Raw genomic sequence first — 21,418 nt, forward strand, 5'->3', positions numbered from 1 at the left:
ATAGATGTACTGAGGTTGTAGCCATGTTGATATGAAGGTATGTTTGAGAACAATGGCTAAGGTGGTAAGTATGAATAAACGTTACCGTTCTTAAAAACCTAAACCTCATGACTCATATGGTCAGTACAGGAATTTACACCAGCAGTGCTATTAAAAGTATTTATATTGCATTGGACTATGTTCAACAGCTACATCTAATGGCAGTAACCAACAGTAGCAATAATGGTCTAATCTCACTCTCTGATTCTCTCATTACTTGCATTTGGAAGGACAATTAAGCAGCCACCATTTAAGCGACATAAATTCAGACATTCTTGGAAAATTGGTAGTGCAGAATGACTCCAGAAGGGGAAAAAAAGTAATAATTTTGTAATATGAAAATGTTGGCTCTTGAGCAAAACTTTAAAAACAGAAATACATTGCATCCATTAGCTATTGCCACAATAATGTTGGGTAACAAATAATCATGGTTTTCCAGTAGCATTTAACAGTAAGCGATGAGCTCACTAGAGTGCAGCTGAGCTAGGCTAAGTTCAGCTGGGCCACTCTACTTCTCCCTGCAGATCTCTGGGTAAGTGCAGCAGCTCTGTTCTACATCCTTCTTGGACCATCAGACTGTGGCTTGTTCTTTGAATGGTGGTGGCAGAGGCAATATTCAAATGCACAAGTACATTTTAAGCCCTTGCTTGTGTCATGTTTTCTAACATGCTATTAGCCGAAGAAGTTACATGGCTGAGCTCAAAATGAGGGGGCAAGAGGGTATATTCCTCCAGTAGAGGAACAGAAAGTGATAGGGCAAAGGCATGATGAATCAAGGCCAATAACGAAATCTACAACAGATGTGAACATATTGTTGTATCTTGAATTGAGGAAAAGGGTTTATCAGATAATTATAGATTTGGATGATCTTCAAGGTTTTATAGGTTGCCTGTGAAATAAAACACATTGCTTTTTGCCGTTGCGATATGTGGTTGAAAAAATATATAAAAGATCCTATGTGAGATGTGTATTCATGTGCATGCACACGAACTTGCTTATATCAAATATAAGTTGAATTCTGTGGCTGACACTAACTGATCATCAAAGATCCGTGCTTCCACTTTAACCTCTAGATTTGTTACTAGAAATTGGATGCACATCCAGGAAGTAGCTTTTCCAGTCTCCCTTTGTATGTGGATGACGCCAAGTGACTAATCCTTACCAATGGAATGGGCTGTGCCATGGCGCAGGCCAGGGCAATTGAGAAGTAGCTACCCCTTCTCCACCTGCTCTTCCCACCTTCCCAAGTGAATGCAGAAGGTTCTGAGCCCCTAACTGACAAATTAGCCTCAAGATGGATCAATTGTAGGTTTCTGGATCTTGTGGAAGCCCACTTGCCCACCAGGAACACTTACGTAGTGTTGCATGATTAAGAAATGAGCTTCCATTGTGGTCATGTGATCCCACTAAACTGGGGCAAGAATTTCTTACAGCAATTAAAAAAGTCCTATAGAGAAGCTGCTCAAGCTCCTTTTCTCATTTTAAAGAACTTAAAGAGAAGGATAAGACAGTCAAAGAGAACATTTACTGCCCATCTACCATGCGCAAAGCTCACAGCTAAATGCATCATACAGTTAAATGTTTCCCCCTGGGATATGGTTTAATGAACTATGGGGGCGGGTGTCAAAAGTGGTTGATTCTTTCCTTATCTGCTACATTGGGCTCTGCAAGGGTAGATGAGTAAAGAATAGTAAAAGCCCTCTGTTTTGACATGGAACCTACATACATGGAGACCGTGGAGCCATGTTATACAAGTCAGTAACATTGTCGCACGGCAATAGTGGGACAAAGGTGGAGTGCAGCGGCCTCCCTGTTAGAATACTTGGAACCCACTCAGTTCTTTTATAGGCAGTTACTTTGTGAACCTTCTTTAACCCAATCATATCACTCCATAGTCATCTCTTTCGGGGGATCATTTTGGGGGAGGACATGCAGGGTCAGATGAACTGGCCACAGTAACACAGTAAATGAGTGGCAGAGTTGGGGCTGGAATCCAGCCCATTGCTCTTTCTACCATAGCATAGGATGGTTAGTTCTGTGGGTAGAATCTAGTGTATTGGAGGGTAGAATAGAGCGATACTCCCCCTCAGTTATCTCACCAGAGAAGTTAAGTACCTTTCCCAAGGTTACACTGCTTGTAAATAGATACGAGTAACTGCTCTTGTCAATATTTCTACCTCCCACATAGTATCTAACAGGGCAAAACATCGTACTTAGGAATTGAACTGATTGAGATTGAACAGTGCAAAAAACCCCCACAGTATTTAGGGATTGAGTTGAGTTTGAGTGAATACCCTCTGGGAAGTTGTCTTATCACTCACTACATTTTCTTCCCACTCCTCCTTTTCATTTGGTTACACTGAATCCAGCCAAACACATTAATCAGATGGGCAGGGTTACACACTGTTTTCACAGGAAATCCTCCCTTCCTCCTTCAGTTTACCTAAAAGGATGGGAAGCAGGGAGGGGGGTTTGCCAGTGTATACACACACATGTCGATGTATATATTTATACACCACACATATCCATACACACATGTGTCTGTAAAACAATATGTGCTCACTGCAGCATCTGGCTTTCTGTGAAGTCTTGACCTCTGCTCCCTTACAGCTGTGTTGGCTCAGAGTTTAGAGCAAGTCTTGCAAGACTCCCTGAAGAACATATGTTTCTAAGCAGTCCCTAGTTCTCTATCCATTTTTTTTTTTTGGCAGGGGGATTCATAAAAGGTTACTACCTAGGACCTTATACTGCTAGCCCTGCTTCCCCAAAGAATTGCTCATGGTTGAAGCAACCATCCACTAAAGACAGAGTTGGTGTGAAGAATCATGCTCTGAAATCCCTCCCCCCTTCAGCTTTCCCACAGGTTGGTAATGTTTTTTGTTTTTGTTAATCCTCACCCGAGGATATTTTTCCATCGATTTTTAGGGAGAGTGAAAGAGAGAGGGAAAGACACAGAGAAACATTGATGTGAGAGAAACACATCGATTGGTTGCCTCCTGCATGCACCCTGACCAGGGCCCAGGCTTGGGAGGAGCCTGTAACCAAGATATGTGCCCTTGACCGGAAATAAACCTGAGACCTTTTGGTCCACAGGCCGATGCTCTATCTACTTAGCCAAACCGGCTAGAGGGGTAATGTCTTACTTCTTAATTGCTTATGCTCTTCATACTGACTGCTTTGTCAGGAAAAGGGGTTGGCACATTTGGACAAGAGGTAACTTCTTAGCCTCATTGTTTCAAAGTAGCAGATTAAAAGAATTCAGTAGCAACCCAAGATGTCCTGACTGGTACTCAGCACCTTGGCCCTGCCACTTCCATAAGTGCTGTCCTCACAGGCCTGGGTTGGCTTGGTGGATTTTGGGAAGTCCACCCCCATTTGATATGGTCTGCCAGCGTGATCTGACAGCTCCTGTATGTGAGGCGGGGGTCAACCAGCCAGGAAAAACCTGACACTCTGATTCCTGCTGAGTTTTTGTTTGGCTGGAGCATCGTGTATTTGCTGTTGTAAATGGCGACATGATAGCGTAATTTTAAAAAGTTAAAAATAGATTTAAGACAGTGTTTCAAGGAAAGCTCAGTGTGACTTCCCAGTTTTTATAAACTTGGTGAGTTCCCTTTGCATTGCTTGATGCCTTTGGAGTCCACCAGCTGAGAGCTAAGTCATGATTCCAGGGGAAGGGAAGGAAATTCATCAGTTCTGTATTCACAGAATGCTGGATGCCACACATTTAATCCACCTCCTTTCTCCGCTCCCAACGTCTTCATCTTCCCTAGCTCAGTAAAACACTTGGCGTGTTCCTTGATTTCTCTTCCTCTTAGAAACTACATTAATTCATGAAATTGGCTTTATCTGCAAAATATCAACAGACTCCAGTAATGTCTTGTCACTTCCACCTGCTTGTATCACAGCTTTGGAGAAAGAGTGAGAAGGGGAAAATCACATTTAGTTTGGACTTACATCCTAACTGATCTTGTTTCCAATTACCCTTTTAAAACCTATTCTTCAAACAGTAGCCAGAGGGATCCTTTAAAAATATAAGACAGATCATGGTCTCTTCTATTCTGAATCTTCCAATGGTTTCTTATGTCATTCAGTGCAGATGCCCACGTCCAACTCACGGTGCACAATTCTGTAGGTAACTGAATCCTCATTTCTTCTTTCACCTTACCTCCCATGTGTCGGAAGGACTTCATTACTCTCTTGCTTCATTTAGGATAATATTAAAATACTACCTTGTCAGAGAGACCTTTTCTGACTCACTGTATATCCCACCCCAATTTTCTCTATCCCCATCCTGGCTTGTTGTTCATAGCACTCAATTAATACCACCTGACATATTATATATTCACTTGCCTAACTTGTTTATCTTTTTTTCTCCTCTCACCAAAAAGTTTATTTTATAAGAGGGGCTTTCTTTTATTCACTGCTTTACAGCCAGTTCTTTATACTAAGTGGTTCATAGTAAATGTTTAGTTAATGTGTATGGAATGAATGAATATGTTGGATTGGCTGGGTCAAGAAGTAAGTGGGGACTCACACACACAGCCTGTGGCAGAGCTTATAGGAGAACATGCAGAATACACCTTAGCCCAGGTCTGGAGAATAAGAAGGTAAATACATGGCTAAAATGAGACCTGGAGGGGTCAAAGGTGGTCAAATAGGACCAGGTTATGTTACCAATCCAAGGACTTCAAGGTAGTCACCAGAATATGGGGGGGTGGGGGGGTGGGGAGACCCATCTGATGCTGAGCTAACTTTCATTGAGCACCTCTTATGCACTTGTATTAGTTTTCTAGGACTGCCATAAAAAATTACCACAGCGTTGTCTGTACACCCAAAGGCTGTGGCTCAATTCTCAGTCAGAGCACATATCTAGGTTACGGGTTCCATCCCTGGTCCAGGTGTGTACAGGAGGCAACTAATCGATGTTTTTCTCTCACATCAATGTCTCTCTCTCTCTCTCTCTCTCTCTCTCTCTCTCTCTCCTTCTCTCTCCATTTCTTCCTTTCTAAAGTTAATAAAATATATCCTTAGGTGAAGATAAAAAATTGACCTCAAACTTAATGGCTTAAAACAACAAAAACCTATTCCTTCACAGTTCTAGAGGCTGGACATCTGAAATCAAGGTGTTGGCAGGGCCACGCTTACTCTAAATGCCTCAGGGAAGAATCCTATCTTTCTTTGTCCAGCTTCTGGTGGTCAGGCACAGTTTGACCTGTAGCAGCATAAATCTACTTCCCATCTTCCTCTATCTTCACATGGCATTCTTCTCTTCATTTCTAGGCCTCCTCTCCTCTTCTTATAAGGACACTAGTCACTGAATATAGCGCCTACCCTAATCCAGTATGGTCTCAACTTAATTCAGTTATATCCTTGAAGACCCTGTTTTCAACTAAGGTCACAATCTGGGGTTCTAGGTGGTCATGATTTTTTTTTTTGGGGGGGGCACTATTCAAGTCACTACAATACTCAATCCCTTTATTTGATTTATATCCTCACAATAATTCTCTGAGATAGTATTATTGGCAGCATTTTACAGACACAGAAACCGAGGCTCTGAGAACTTTTTGGTCAATTGCCTAAGACCATGTAGCCAGAAAGTGAGTTCAAAACTAAACGTATTTGACTCCACAACTCATCTAGTTTGATCCTTTGACTATACCATGTTGACTCCAATCCTTGCCACAATAATATGTTCAAAAGATGCTTGATGGTTAGGAAACTGCTCATCATGGTAACCCTATATTTAAAACCATGGAACTGGGCTCCCTTGAAAATACAACCAACACTTGTAACAGCTCACAGTACTTGTACAAGTTACGGAGCAAAAGCCCAAATATCAGGAAGATGGGAGAGACCCTATTCCGGGAGTCTCTGGACCTGAGATTACTGTCCAGGGGAGCCCTTGCTGGGGGTCTTGGAAAGAGGAAGAGAAGCAGTTCCTCAAAGGAGCACTGAGGAACTTCTGCAAGAACAGTCTTTTCCTGGGACAGGGTGTGAAATAAAAGGCAGTTGTCAAATGGACTAGGACCACCTTGGGATCTGCTTTAGGCCATAGCATACATGAAAGGAAAAACAAACAAACAAACAAACAAAAACATTGCAGCACAGAAACTGTTTCGTATCTACTCAGAATGATGCATTCGCTGTGTATGGGTTTATTTGTAGTGAAAAGATAGAAAAATTATGCCTTATCATGTTTTCCCCTCCCCTGGTCTTTATAAATAATGTGCAATGCAACTACAAGCAACATTTTTCAGGATTTCCCCTGTGAAATACTCTACAACTTTCCAGCCTGGGAATATATTTACTTCTGTGTTCTAAACTCACCGGTTTGCATTAGCTTTCACCAAGCCTCTGGCCTAGAGTTATCATTGGTTGAAAGCCAGCTGGTCAACCAGAACCTTAAAGAGTTTAAATCTCTGTATGGTTTCCCCTTTCTAGGAATTTCAGCACAAAAGAGGCATTTCAATGGTCTGAGATGGTACCTTGTTTCTTTCTTTCTGCAGCTTCTCTTTTCTCTACCCCTTTACTCTTCTTCCCCTAGCCACCTTCCTCTCCTCTTTCTCTTCCTTCCTCTCTCTCTTTTCTCATCTCTTTTTTTTCTCTTCTGCCTCCCCCTCTCACCCCTGCCCTAAACATCTCTCTTTATCTCTCTCCCCTCTCTCCAGCCTTTCTTAATCATTTTGATATTTGTCAGATCTCATGGCCTTATTAAGTAAGCCAGGCAATTAGCTTTTTCCCCCGTTTTTGTCTAAAGTCTTAAAAAATAATTTCCGTCAACTCCCCAGCTTCCAGTGTGTGTTGGTGCCAAGACTGTCTAGAATGTTTACACTGCTGATAAAATTAATTGTGGCTTTCAGACACAAACTCTCTCAACTTCCTTCCCAACTCTTCTGGACTTTTGGATAGGTTTACGCCCGTCCTTTCTTTCCTCTTTGGTGTTTCAGAGGCAGACATGTTCTTCTTTTTCTTGCTTCCTAAATTACCCCCTCTTTAACTCTTATTTATATCAATTAGCTTATGGAAACATTTGTTTTGTTAAATGTCATTTCACTTAAAGTCACAGAGCCTATCAATGATGTTGAGTGAGGACTTACTGTATTTCAGAGATTTATTAAAAAAAAAAAAAGAGCCCTAACCGGTTCGGCTCAGTGGATAGAGTGACAGCCTGCGGACTGAAGGGTCCCAGGTTCGATTCTGGTCAAGGCATGTACCTTGGTTGCGGGCACATCCCCAGTGGGAGGTGTGCAGGAGGCAACTGATCGATGTTTCTCTCTCATCGATGTTTCTAACTCTCTATCTCTCTCCCTTCCTCTCTGTAAAAAATCAATAATATATATATATTTTTAAAAATATATACCTTAGGACCTGTTGACACTAAGCTCACCTTTTATCCTTTCTAAGGATAGAAAGAAAGAAATTCAGAAATATTAATTCTCAGAAACAACAAACTAAAACTTGAAGCTTTTCTTTTTTCATTTTTAAAAAATTGATTTTTAGAAAGAGAGAGAAAGGGAGAGAGAGAAAAACACTGATGTAAGAGGGGAACATCAATCAATTGCCTCTTGCACACCCCCTACCGAGGATGGAGCTCACAAACTGGGCATGTGCACAGGTCAGGAATAGAACTGGCAACCGTTAGGTGCATGGCATGATGCCCAACCAACTGAGCAACACAGCCAGAGCTAAAGCTTCAAGTTAAAGAAGAAAAAAAATGCACTGGCGTTGACTTCTTAAGGCAGGAAGGCAAATGACTCATTATTAAGACAAATAAAAATAAGTTTCAGAAAAAAACATTTGTTTCAAAAATAAATAAAAGTTTCCTGGTTAATCTTTAGTTAACTGGAAAATGTAGGTAAATAGAACTCTTCATTTGAGAGCCTTTTGTTTAACTAAACATTACTCTAACCTACTTTTTCTTTAGCCAGTTAGATTTAGATTTAGCTCATAATCTATGAGTTTTTCTAATTTCAGGTCCCGAGCTTGGTGCTCGCAAATACATTATATATTCATCGTGAGAACAGTTCTAAGAGATCAAAATTCAAATGCAGAATATCTGATGGTATAGTTGAAAGACAACTGGTACCATGTTGACCACTTATAGCCTATGACTATTTGGGTGATATCTTAACCCTTCAAATTTTTATTTCAATTTTACGGGAAATATCTTTCACAAATCTATCTTTCAGAGTTGTTGTTTTGAGATTAAATGAGAATAAATATAAATTAATGCATAAAGAATTGTAATTAAAAAATTTTTCTTATAGAAGTGAGTCAATCCTAACCTTTCTCCCCACCCTACTTCCTGAAATGCCGCCAGTAATCTTAGACAAAAGCAGTTCCTTCTCCCCTCCAGTCCTAGCCACACTGCCTTTGATAAAGGCTGGCATAGTCCTGCCCTCAGCTAGTGCAGAGTTGCTCCTCAGTGAAGGCCAGTACTGAAATGAAAATGCATTAGATACTGCTCAAGTTCAAGATTATATATCTGGATTGGCTCCAGATTATTTCCTATCTAGAGAATTTTTCAAGGATAGACTCATACAGCATGTCTATCAGACAGCAGCTTTGGGGATCTGATATGTACCCAGTCTGGAAAGGGCCCTAGCCCAGCATACAATGGAGGGCTTAATGTACTTGAAAGAGTAACTTTAACAACCATAACAGCAGCAGCAGTGCAGTCATAGCTCTTACTGTGTGCCGTAAAATCCTCACAACAGCCTTCTGCGGCAGGTCCTATTATGATGCCCATTCTACCCAAATGGACCTGGAGACTCAGAGAGATTAAGTAGTAGTTACTTCCCAAACTTATTGATGTATTGAGTACAATAAACACAGTGCTAAACACTTGACGTGAACTTTCCCGTTTGATTTTTACAATAGTCTCATGAAACAAGTACAATTATTATCCCAGTGGTATATAGGAGGAGAAAGAGGCCCAGAAGGTTAGATGACTTGCCTAGCAGCTAAGCTGAGACTTGAGGGCAGGGAGGTGTGAATCCAAAATGAGCTCTATTAACCATTCACTATGGAGCTTGAAACCATTCCAGACGAGTAATCGTTTCAACTTAAATAAGTGATTGGCTGATTTCACTGGATTCATGGAATTTCACTGTTGTCAGTGCTATATTTACAGTCTGTGCAGGGGTGACTTCGAATCTTGCAAGCATGGTGGTTTTAGCTATTCCTGGCCTGAGACTCTGCTTTTGATCTTCTCCAGGACTAACCTCAAACCTACATGGATTTAGTGATGGGAGATCATCTGTGTACTATCAAAGTCACCTTAGAGATTCTTTTGTTTTGTTTTTTTTTCCCTTTACATTGGCTTTCTGCCAGCTCCCAAGTTTGCCTTGGCCTTTCTAAAATTGTATAATAGATTGGAAATACATCATTTCCCTTTCTAATTCTTCTGGCTAGATCATACAGCATGACTTTTTAGAAAAGGATCACTACTCAAATTTTAAATGTTATTAAATTAATTAAAATTTAATCAAATTTTACAGGGAGGATAAGCATAAAGGATAATAAGGAGGCAGGGGAAATGGCAGGCTTTAGAATTATGTTGAAAAAAATAGCATGGGCTCTCCAAGGGGAGGTGGTGGGAGATGGATTTAAAAGGAAGGCCTTGGGGGAGACAGTATTAGAGAGGTCCTATTGATCTACTGGAAGTGTTCACGACTTTCCTTGGGCATCAGCACCACTAGAAAAGTTAGGATGTGGCATGTTGCATTGTGCTCACTGCTGGCATGCAGTTTATTTCACCATAGCAGCTAAAACAAAGGTTATCCAAGAGTTTGGGAGCCTCATAAAAGAAAATATTTCCCAATAGAATAAAAAAAGAATTCAGCTTTAAGCCAGAACACTGCAAACTTCCGGGATGGCTTTTAATAAATTGTGTTCATATTCTCATTGAAATCTTAGAGGTGGAAGGGGACACTGAGTTTATTTGTTTCTCTTCTGAAGTGAAGGCAGGACCTCCTCTCTTGCCACAGCTCTGGGAAGTTGCCCTTCTGAGTCTTTTCATTGACATGAAGTTCACTACTTAGCCACAAACAGCATCCTGCTTGCAGCTGGTTCTGGTATTGGATGCCTTTCTTTAAAAAAAAAAAATTATATATATATATATCTCAGAGAGGAAGGGAGAGGGACAGAGAGAATCATTGATTGGCTGCCTCCTGCATGCCCCACACTGGGGATCAAGCCTGCAATCCGGGCATGTACCCTGACTGAAATTGAACCATAATCTCCTGGTTCATAGGTCAATGCTCAACCACTGAGCCAATGCGGCCAGGCGGGATGCCTTTATTTTCAAAGCAGCATCTTACAGTATTACCAAAAACTGCTGATTTGACAGAGAAATTAGAAAAAAACCACATAAATCCAGAAATATTAAGATATACATATAAAAATTGGACCTGATTATTTCCGTGTATCCTTTATGCCTTTGAGAAACAATTTATCTCAAAGACTAAGGGCATTCTTTTTGCAATTGGACTATCTGGATTCAAATCCTTATTTCAAAATTGACTAAGGTAAGTCAGTTTTAATCTACATTAACTTGGTTTCTCCATTTTTAAAATTGGATAATATAGCCACTTGGTTAGATTGTTATAAATGCTGAATAATTTCACATCAGAATTACACATTAGGAGGGATTAGCATAGTGCCAACTAATAGTAAATGTTCAGCTAATGATAGTCTTAATTAGCATAAAGTCTCTCTGAACTCTCCTGCTCCAGTGGTGGTCCTATTATATATTCATGTAGTCTCTAATTTGTATTTGACATAGATCAGAGAGGCCTTTGACAGTAATTTGGTCACAATCATGTTGAGGCACACACAAAAAGGCTTGATCAATGTGCTTGCTTTAATGGCTTATGTAAACATAACAATGTTGATTAAAACCCTATGTGTGAAGCCCTGGCCGGGTAGCTCAGTTGGTTAGAGCATCATCCCAACACACCAAGGTTGCAGGTTCAATTCCCGGTCAGGGCACATACAAGAATCAATCAATTAATACATAAATAAGTGAAATAACACATTATGGCACTCTCTCACTCCCTTCTCTCCCATCCTCTCTCTCTAAAATCAATCAATAAATAAAAAATTTAAAAAACCCTATGTGTGAAAAAGTTATATTTTGAAGACCCATTAATTTCTTCTTTATAGAGTCCTAAGATGCAGAACTGGCTGTGTAATTATTGCTGTGCTTGCATTGAAGCTGGTGGTTTACTATTAATGGAAGCATTCAAATGTCTGTGGGTGGATTCAAGGGAGAGGATGGCAACAGATAGCATGTGGTTAGTAAAACAAAGCCAAATATTGTACAGTAGAAACCCAAGCCCCAACCAAAATGGAACATTCCATGGAGAAAGTGGGTTTTTTTGGGCCTCAGCTGTTATGTTTAGTCTGATTCTGCAAGATTTCAAGGAATAATGCTTGGATATGTTCAACTATGGTGGGCATTTGTGGCATTTTTTTTCTTGCTAAAGAAATAATTTTGGGGTACTGCTTAGTATTATTACAAGCTAAATTAATTGTGGGTTTTGGTAGTAGAGTCAGAATGTTGGCCAGACAGGAACTTTAAAAGAAAAGCAACCAATCAGGACAAATATTAGAACTTAGTAAACAAGTTTACCTGTTGATATTTTCTTTTTAGTAGCAACATGACTATGATCACTGTTATTTGTTGTTTGAGTATTGTCCATTCATGGCATTAGGGCACTGGTAAGTGGAAGAAAATAGAATTAGAGATACTTCTGAGTAGGCAGAATCATTGCAAAACCCCAACATGAATTCAGTGGTCACTATTGTTAGCACTTTACATTCTTTATATCATTTGATTTCTCTGCAACATTCTCTATATTTTATAGGTAGAGATTTGTGACTTATAGGTGACAGATTTGTGATTTAACCTAAGATTTTTGGTTCCAAAACTCACGATATAGTAGAAGGCAACCACTAAAAATTACAGCATGCCAGTGGTAATATAGTTTAGGACTACAATAACTGAAATATAGTTCGGTGAAAACAGGTGAATTAACCATGCATCTATGTTTGTATTCTTTTTTTAACTTGTGACTATGACTATCTACAACAATTTACCTTGGTACAACTTATAAACATCATATTCTTTTTTGAATTTAGCAGTAATTATAGACTAAAAAATAGGATAGGCGTTATTATTTGTACATTTTTGTTCCCATTTTATAGATGACGTTCAGAGAGCTTTAGTAACTTCCCAAAATCAAACCACTAGTGAGTGCGAGTTAGAGGTGATAAAGAGTTAGTTCCACCCTCCTCTTTCCAGTATATCTTTTTGAGAAGGCCACTAAATACAAATAATCTAGATCAAGGGTCCTCAAACTACGGCCCACGGGCCACATGCAAATACAAATATTGTATTTGTTCCTGTTTTGTTTTTTTTACTTCAAAATAAGATATGTGCAGTGTGCATAAGAATTTGTTCATAGTTTTTTTTTTAAACTATAGTCCGGCCCTCCAAAGGTCTGAGGGACAGTGAACTGGCCCCCTGTTTAAAAAGTTTGGGGACCCCTGATCTAGATGTTCTTTCTTCAGAAGGATGGAGAACTGTATTGATACTCCTCACATTATTACACCTTAAGTAGCTCTAATGAGCTCTATCTCCAGGAAATATTCTTTTGTCATTGTCTATCCTCATTAATAGTGACAGGAGATGTGGGATCACTTTCTTACATTCTTAAGTTTGTAGGTAGCACATCACTTAAGTTAAAATATTCATTTGGATATAGTTAGCTCAGAAAATAGCCAAATATTTTGCAAGCCTGGGCTTTTTGTTTGAAGGAATTAAAATGAGTTTACAATTTAAAAGAGAGTCAAGGTAATAAACATCCTAGTAATGAAAATATTCAGTGGCAAATGTCCCTGGCAGTTAGAGATTATTAAAAGCTATTTTTATCCTCCCATTTCATTGAATGTTTCTCTATTGAGTGGATCATTTAAAAAATGTCAGAGTTTTGTTAAATCCACCAGGAACAGCCCTTAAGGACCTCTTTATTATGTAAATTGTAGATCACTATAGGCAGATAACATAGTAATTATATATTTTAAAAACTACCTTAGGCAAGAGAACCCAAAATATAAAACCTTTCTCTCTCCATAGCAGGAACTGGAATTTGCGCTTGAGGCTCATCTTTAATAAAGATCCTTAGTTACCAGGCAACAGCCAAATGAATTAAGCTTCTTTATCATACCAGCCAAAGCAATCCCTTCCAAAGTGAAGGCCTTGTTTTTTTCTCTGATTAATTCTTCACTTTGTAACTCATCTTGAAGTTCATCTCATTATCCTCATCATTATCCAAACCATGTATTGCTGATGGACAATACAGTTACAAAGAAAGTAAAGTAGGGAACAGATTACTAGGAATGGGAAAGAACATTAGGTTGGTTAAGATGCTAATAGGTTTTCCCTTAAACCCTTCCCCACCTCCGTGCCCCCCCCCCCCCGCACCCCCACACACACTTTTTTGTTGGTTTTATATATACTGATTTTATTGATTAGGTCATTTCCCACAGGGAAAACAATTGATGCCAAAGACTCATTAAAGATGTGGTAGCACATTCAAGGATGAGAGGTTTCTTCAAAGAAATTGAGACTATACTGCTAAGAAGACGAGGAAGGACACTGTTGAGTCATATAAAAAAAATCATCAAAGACTCAGGACAACAAATAACTTAAACACATTGATTAGATATTGGTAGGCACATTGCTGAGAAAGAATTTAAAATCTTAATAACTTTTGTGGCAATCACTATCTTGATTCATTTCTCCCCCCTCCCCCCTCTAAGGAGTAAATTAACTGATTCTAAACACAAGTATTAATTACTCTAAAATAATGCCACTTACTCCTGGGAAATTACAGTGTGCTGTCCTGCTTCCTCTAAAGCAAGGTTTCTCAATCTTGGCCCTATTGACATTTTAAACCAAACCTTTGTTGCTGCGGGGGCTGTCCTTTGCATTGCAGAATGTTTGGCAACATCCCTGGCTAACTCCTAGATGCCTATGTAGTAGCTCCCCAGCTGTGACAACCAAGAATGTCCTAAGATATTGCCAAATGTTCCTTGGAACACAAAATCACCCCCAGGAGATATGAAGAAAGAAAATACCCATCGTAAAGTATACCAGCCCCTCTATTTTGTGTTTGACTCTATGTTCTAAAAGGAGTGCACCGCTGTTAATAAATGCTGCCGTGTATTGGGTTCCTACAATGTCCCAGTTATTAGACAGACATGTATTGTTCAGGAACATTTGGTTCAAAGTACAAAAACTGAATCCTCTGGGAAAAGTGGACCAAAAAAACAAAAACAAAAACAAAACAACAAAAAAAACTTATAGGAAGGTCAGTCCTATGAAATGAATCATAGAATGGAAGAAAAGCTAAAAAACAAAAACAGAAATCAGAAATGACAATCAGTGAAGCTCCTGTTCTTTAAGAAGTTGTCTTTTAGGTCAATCATTTCAAGGCTCATACATTAGGAAATCTTCTTGAACCTTATTACCTGTCTTAATTCTCAGTGGTTTTGTTCCACTTCTATGGGAACGTATGCACAGGTGACCCAGTCTGCCTCATTTGGATATACGAATACAGACATCAAAGGGTACTTATTATTAATTAGGCTGAGCTTAAACCAAAACTAAGAAGAGAGGAGACACAGGAGACAAACAAAATGCGAGAATCACACAGGTCTATTTACCAGAGAGCTGATGGGTTTCAGTCCTTGGCAGGCCACCCGGAGACACTCGCTGACAGAGACACATGGAGGTTGTCAGGTATGCAGCTGCAGGTGCTCGGTCTCTTGACATGAAGAGAGGCCTCTAACAGTTTGGGCTCAGAGGCAGAGCAGGAATGGCAGTTTCCAGGGGCAAGGAGAACGTCTTGTCTGTGGAGGGCAGACAGGCGTCTAACTGCTGCTGTGAGAGTCCTTCTTTTATACCCGATGGGTGGGCTTCTTCAGTGTCTCATATCACTGTGCTCCGGTGGTGTCTTCTGGGCTTACCAGGATACACATGCAGGGAGTTACAAGGTCCTTATCAGGGTCACACACACACACACACACACACACACACACACACACACAAATTAAGTTCCTCTTCTAAGTAAAGTTAAAATTAACTCTAATAATAAAAAAATAATGGAATTTGCTTATGCTAACTTATACTAATGAAACTTATTACTATAACAGGTTTTGAGATTCAAATTCCAGGAAAAGAGTCTGACAGCCTAGTGTCACATGATCATCCATTGGCCAGAGCAGATGGTGCCTTGACTATTATTGCACAGAGACCTTAGCTAATGGGGAAAACTTACACACTATTACCATAAGAAGGTGTGCTGTATTTTGGGGAGAACAAAACAACCAATATCTCTACATGAAATTGTCAAGATTCCCTTCAACAAGGTGGAGAGTAGGTATTATCATTGTTTACAAATGAGGAAATTGAAATTCAGTGTATAAGTAATTCATACCTGTCCACTAAGTTAATGAATGGCAGAAACAAGATTGAAGTTCAGGTCTGTTTGACTCTGAAGTCTCTACTCATTCCTGCATGTCCCAGTGTTTTTATATTTATGGATGTACTCGTATTTAGTCTCCCATTGATTTGATCAATCACAATCAGTCAATCAATAGGTGTTTATTGAAGGCAAATAAGACCCATTGTCATGATGTGAAGTGAATGTACTATAAACAAATTATGAGATAGTTCCAGCTTAGGGGAACCTGCATCCTAGTTGGGGAGACACAGCCATGAAGAAATAAGGTCAAATGCTAAATTATGTGATGCATGTAACTAAAAATCAAGGAGTGTAAATATTAAACTACTAATTACACTGAAAGGGGAGAAAAATTAACCAGAAATTGACTTTCTCACTGTTCTGGAGTCCGGAAATCTGAAATCAAGCTAATATTAGGGCCTTGCTCCCTTCAGAGGCTCTAGGGAAGATTCTATCCCTTCCATCTTCCAAATTCAGGTGGTTGTCGGCATTTGTTGGCCTGTGGCCACATCATTCCTATCTCTACCTCTGTCATCATGAGGCTTTTTCCTCTTGTCAGATCTCCCTCTGCCTGACTCTTATAATGGCAGTTGTCATTAAATTTTGGGAGCACTCAGGTCATCTAGGATGATCTCCTCATCTTGAGATCTTTAATTAATTATGTCTACAAATACTCTTTTCCAAATAAGTTAACATTCATAGCTTCTGGAAATTATGGAATAAAAAAATATTTTGGGTGCCACCACTTAACCCACTACACAAAATTTGATGTACTTGTTGGCTCTGTCTTATAACTCTGGATTTTTTCTTGGGAAGATACAGCCCACAGACTTGGAGGAAGATACAATATGGTAATTAAGTTCACAAATCCTGGAATCAGAGAGCAAGTATTTGATTTTCAAGTATGACACATACAATTATATATAATTGGGTTATTATTGTCTCAATAATAGTACCTCATTTATAATAATCACCATAATAACACTTATTGAATGTTTGTTATGTACTAATACCTATGCATGTATTACATATATAATATCTCTATATATAAAAGGCTAAGTGACCATCTGACTATCCAACCAGTAGCTATGATGCCCACTGACCACCAAGGGGCAGACACAACACAGGAGCTGCCGAGCTGCGGTGACTTGGCAACCAAGGTTCTTGGGTGACGCACCCTGAACCAGAGAGGAGGAGCCTGATTCTGGGGTGTGTCATCCAAGAATCACCCTCCCACAATCCAGGACCCCTGGGGGGGGAGGGGATGTCAGAGAACCGATTTTGGCCAATCCCCACAAGCCAGGCTGACAGGCTGAGGGACCCCACCTGCCAGAGGGATCCTGTTTACTCTGCAGACAACCGCAGGAGGTGTGGCCAGTCATGAGGGACTGCGGGAGGTTGGCTCTAGGGCCAGTCTGGCCTGTCTCACCCAGTCCTACCCCACTGGCCACCTTCTAATTAATTTTCTTTCAGTGTGCATGAATCTGTGCACCGGGACACTATTTTAATCATAAAAGGAGTCCTTTGAGGCAGGTATTATCATTTACCCCATCTTAATGATGAGGAAGCTGAAGCATTAGAGAGGTTAAGTAACATGCTCAGAGTCATAAGCTAGTAGGTGGCATCAAACTCATATCTATGAACTATAACTGCCTTAATATTATATTATCACAATACCTAACTAGAAGATTGCTGAAGGTATTAAAGATATTATCAGGTGCATAAGAGCTCCTTAACAAATAGTCTTTATTAAAACTAAACCATAACACCTCACCAAAGATATACAGATGGCAAATCAACATATGAAAGATGCTCAACATCCTCTGTTTTTATGGTCCTTGGTACACTTGCTATACCCATCAGAAGAGTGTTTTCCGAGAATTATTATTATTATTTTCTTTTTGGAAAGCCTAGTGGTTTATTAGGTGACCAAAGTTCATGGGGTGAGGGAGTTAAAAAGCAAATATCTGAAAAAGGTGGGGGAGCAATGAGAGACAGCATTGTGAAAACAGAAGACCCTTTTATCATGTTTGTTTTAATCCTTTTACACATACATGGAGTGCTTAGCACATTCCTGACTGCACTGTTTACATGCATTATCTTTACAATCTTTGCATCAATCCCTGAGGGGGAAGATGCTTAGTTGTCATTTTCTGCTTAAACGCTAGACCCCACAAATATCTCAAGAAAATAGCAGTAGAGAATTTGGGGCTCACCCTCAGTTTATTTCTCATTGCTTCAGAATCTTTACCTCTCAAGTCCTGTCTTGGTTTTTCTCTGATATCTTTGGTTTTTATTTTTTTCGTGTATGTATGTGTATGTGTGTTTTGTCCATATTTTGTAGTTGTTTTCTGGTGAGATGAGTTTAATATAAATAGCTCCATTTTACAGCAAAAGGGAACTGAGGCTCAAATAGAGCAATCACCTAAGGTGAGGCAGCTAGCAAGCAATGAAGCTCAAATTCACCCAGAACCCTCTGATTCTAGGAAGTGCACTCTTAACCTGTTGTTTTCATTGAACTCACTGGTCACTTGCAAACCTCAGAACACAGTGGACATTTCTAACTGGATATTTTTATGAAATAAATGAGCTAGTAGTTGAATCAGTTCTCCCATAAAATGCGATTATCACTGAAAAATAGTAGCCTATGTTTAAAGGACCTTTGCTTCAAACCATTAACTTTTACTTGTTCTATTTTATTACATCAGCATTAAAAAAAAAAAAAGAAAAAGCATACTCACTCAACACAGTAACCTATACTTAGGAATAAACATTAGGCAATTCTTAAACAAACACAAGGAATTTCTAGGACAACTGAAATAACATAAGCTTGTAACATGTCAACAGGTCCCACACATTGGAAAAGAATGAGGAAAATTAGCCTGTGTTGTTTACTGCTACTTTTGTTGATGTGAAGTTTTTCCTGTGAATAACTGTGGGTTTCCTGGTGGTTTTTATGAATTTGTGCAGCATATAATTGATGTTTTTTCTGTTATGAAGAGAATTACTAATATGTACCCAAACACACTTTAGGAGGGTGAGAACATTAAAGCACTAACTAGAAAATTGGGAAATCTGAAATATAATCAAGACATTAAAGAGAGGAACAATTTCTATTTTTAAATTTAACTTATGTACAATTTTTATCATGGTTTAGTTTTTTAAAGACTATATTTTTTAAAGCAGTTTTAGGTTCATAGCAAAATTGAGAGGAAGTTACAGAGATTTCCATATAAACCCAGCCCACTCTCCCAGATATGTAGCATCTCTCATTATCAAATCCCTCACTAGGATGATGCTTTTTAAAAAGACAATTGGAATCCTTGACTAGCCTCTTTGTTACATCTAAGTATAATTTACGAGGAGAGTCTATTGGTTCTACCTTTAAAAAATATCCAAGATTCAACCAATTCTTACTTTTCTCTACTTTTACTACCTTAGTCTGAGCCATCATTATCTCTTGCCTTAATCTCTTGCCTTCTCTCTGGTAACTCAGAAAACAGGTTTTTGCCTGTCCTATAGCCTATTCCAATATAGTGGCCAGTGAGTCTCATTCCTTTGCTTAAAACCCTGCGATGGCACCCCAGTTCACTCAGAATGAAAGCCAGAGAGAAGACAATGGCTTGTAAATACCTACATGATCCTCCCTCATCACCTCTTTGAGCTCCTCTCTTTCAGTCCCCTCACTTGCCCACTTCATTTCTGCGGCACTGGCCTTTTTGTTGTTCCTCAGACATTCCAGGCAGTTTTTAGGGACTGTGCACTGGCTATTTTTTTAGACCTAGAATAATCTTTGTCAGAAATCTACGTGGCTATTTCTCCATATTCTTCAAGTCTTTGTTCAAAAGTCACTTATTTCCTCAGTGTGGCTTAATCTGACCATATTTTTGAAGAGTCTCAACTCTGACACTTCTGGCTTTTCTCATAAGCTTCTTACTTTTGCCTCTTAAGTGCTAAAATTTCTCAAAATTTCATCCTTGCCCTATTTCTTTTTCCTCTCTTCATGCAATTTCTAATGACTCCCAGATATGCATCTACAGCTTTAACTTCTTTCCTGTCTTTTAATGTATGTGCTAAAAATATATGAAGATCTCTAAGGAGAGGTTTGCATTAACTATCCTTTTATTTCTCCCTCCCTTTTATCTCTGTTTTCTGGTACTAGTCCACTAATGGCCAGTCTCCCTTCCCCCAGTCATTTGTGTCCAGCTTATCTAGCTAAGATCATCCTCCTTAATATTGAGGCTGCTTCCTGAGCAGCATCCGAGGCTGTGCACAGCAAATGGGAAATCATTATCTTTGTGGGTGTGTGATAATATTGAGACTGCAACAAGTCTTCGCAGCCCTGCTGGTGTGGCTCAGTGGTTGAGCATTAACCCATGAATCAAGAGGTTATGGTTCAATTCCCAGTCAGGGCACATGCCCAGGTTGCAGGCTCGATCCCCAGTAGAGGACATGCAGGAAGCAGCCCATCAATGATTGTCTCTCATTACTGATGTTTCTATCCCTCTTTCCCTCTCCCTCCCTTTCTCTGAAATCAATAAAAATATATTTTTTAAAAGTCATAGTAAAACCTTGGCACATATTTGTAGAGCATAAATTATTCTCAGGTGCTGGTGAAAGATAAGTCATTAAAATATTATTTCTATGTCAAAACTAAAATAGGAGTCAAATATTATGCCCAATAATCCCCTGAGGGGGAAAATATGTTTTCTTTTTCTGTAGAGTACTTCTCTGAAGAATTAAGAATAATGAGCTTAGGGTATTAGTCCTACCTGGAGTAATATGAATGATAACTTGGGATTTCCGTGGAACAACACACTTTGGAAACAACAGGAGTAAATCACCATGATGAAAAAATTTCAAGAACCATAATTACAGATGGAAGAGAAAACTATAGTCAGAATTCTTTCCCCACAAAACATAGGACCCAGTTCTGCCTCTGAGCATGTATAATTGAGAGGTGGCCAAGATAAAAATAGCAAAATATAAGTCTTAGGACTAATCCTAGACCCTTCTTTCTCTTTTACTCATTTCCTCCAAAATGCAGCCATTCAACTTGTTTTTATGGTATCTTATACCCATCCTCTCCTGTCTACTCCAGTTGTTGCAATCTTAACCCAGATGCTGCTAGAGCTTCCCTGAAACACTGCCATCATCTCTAATATATTCCCCCCTTTTCCCAGTGTTATCTGCTCTAATCTATTTTTTTACACTGACCCCAAAATAATTTTTCAGAAATGCAAATTTGATCAGGTCAAGCTCCTTTCAAAGGCTTCTCATTATGTACAATGTGATCCACACACTGCTGTCACATAAATGTGCTCCGTGATCGTGACTCTGCTGTTTTCTTGTCTGGCATTGCTCCTTCTTCCCCTCCCTTCCATTTCAGCGACAGTGCTCTGCTTCATAGATCCCAGGAGCTGCTGTGCTTCTTCTCAGGTGGCTGACTGTTCACAGTCTACTCATTTTGCCTCGATGGACCTCTCTTCCTTCCCTCTCCCATCACATCACTCCTGTATTTTTCATGACTCATATCAAGCACCTTCCCTTAATGGCACTAATTTCCCATTCTCAGTTGCTTTGTAATCTTATAGAATCACATATATATCTTTATTATAGCACATATTACTCAATTCTACCATTATATGTGATTTTATCTCTATTATTCTAGACTGCAAGCTGCTTGAATTTAAAGCTATAGTTTTCATTTCTGTACAAGTAGTGCTTAGTATGTAATAGCCTAATAAATATAGAAGATATATATATATATATATATATATATATATATATATATATACATATATATATACACACACATACATACATATATGCAGGAAAGTAGG

This window comes from Myotis nattereri, assembly GCF_964212035.1.
Source record: "Myotis nattereri genome assembly, chromosome: 17".
NCBI classification, from domain to species: Eukaryota; Metazoa; Chordata; class Mammalia; order Chiroptera; family Vespertilionidae; genus Myotis; species Myotis nattereri.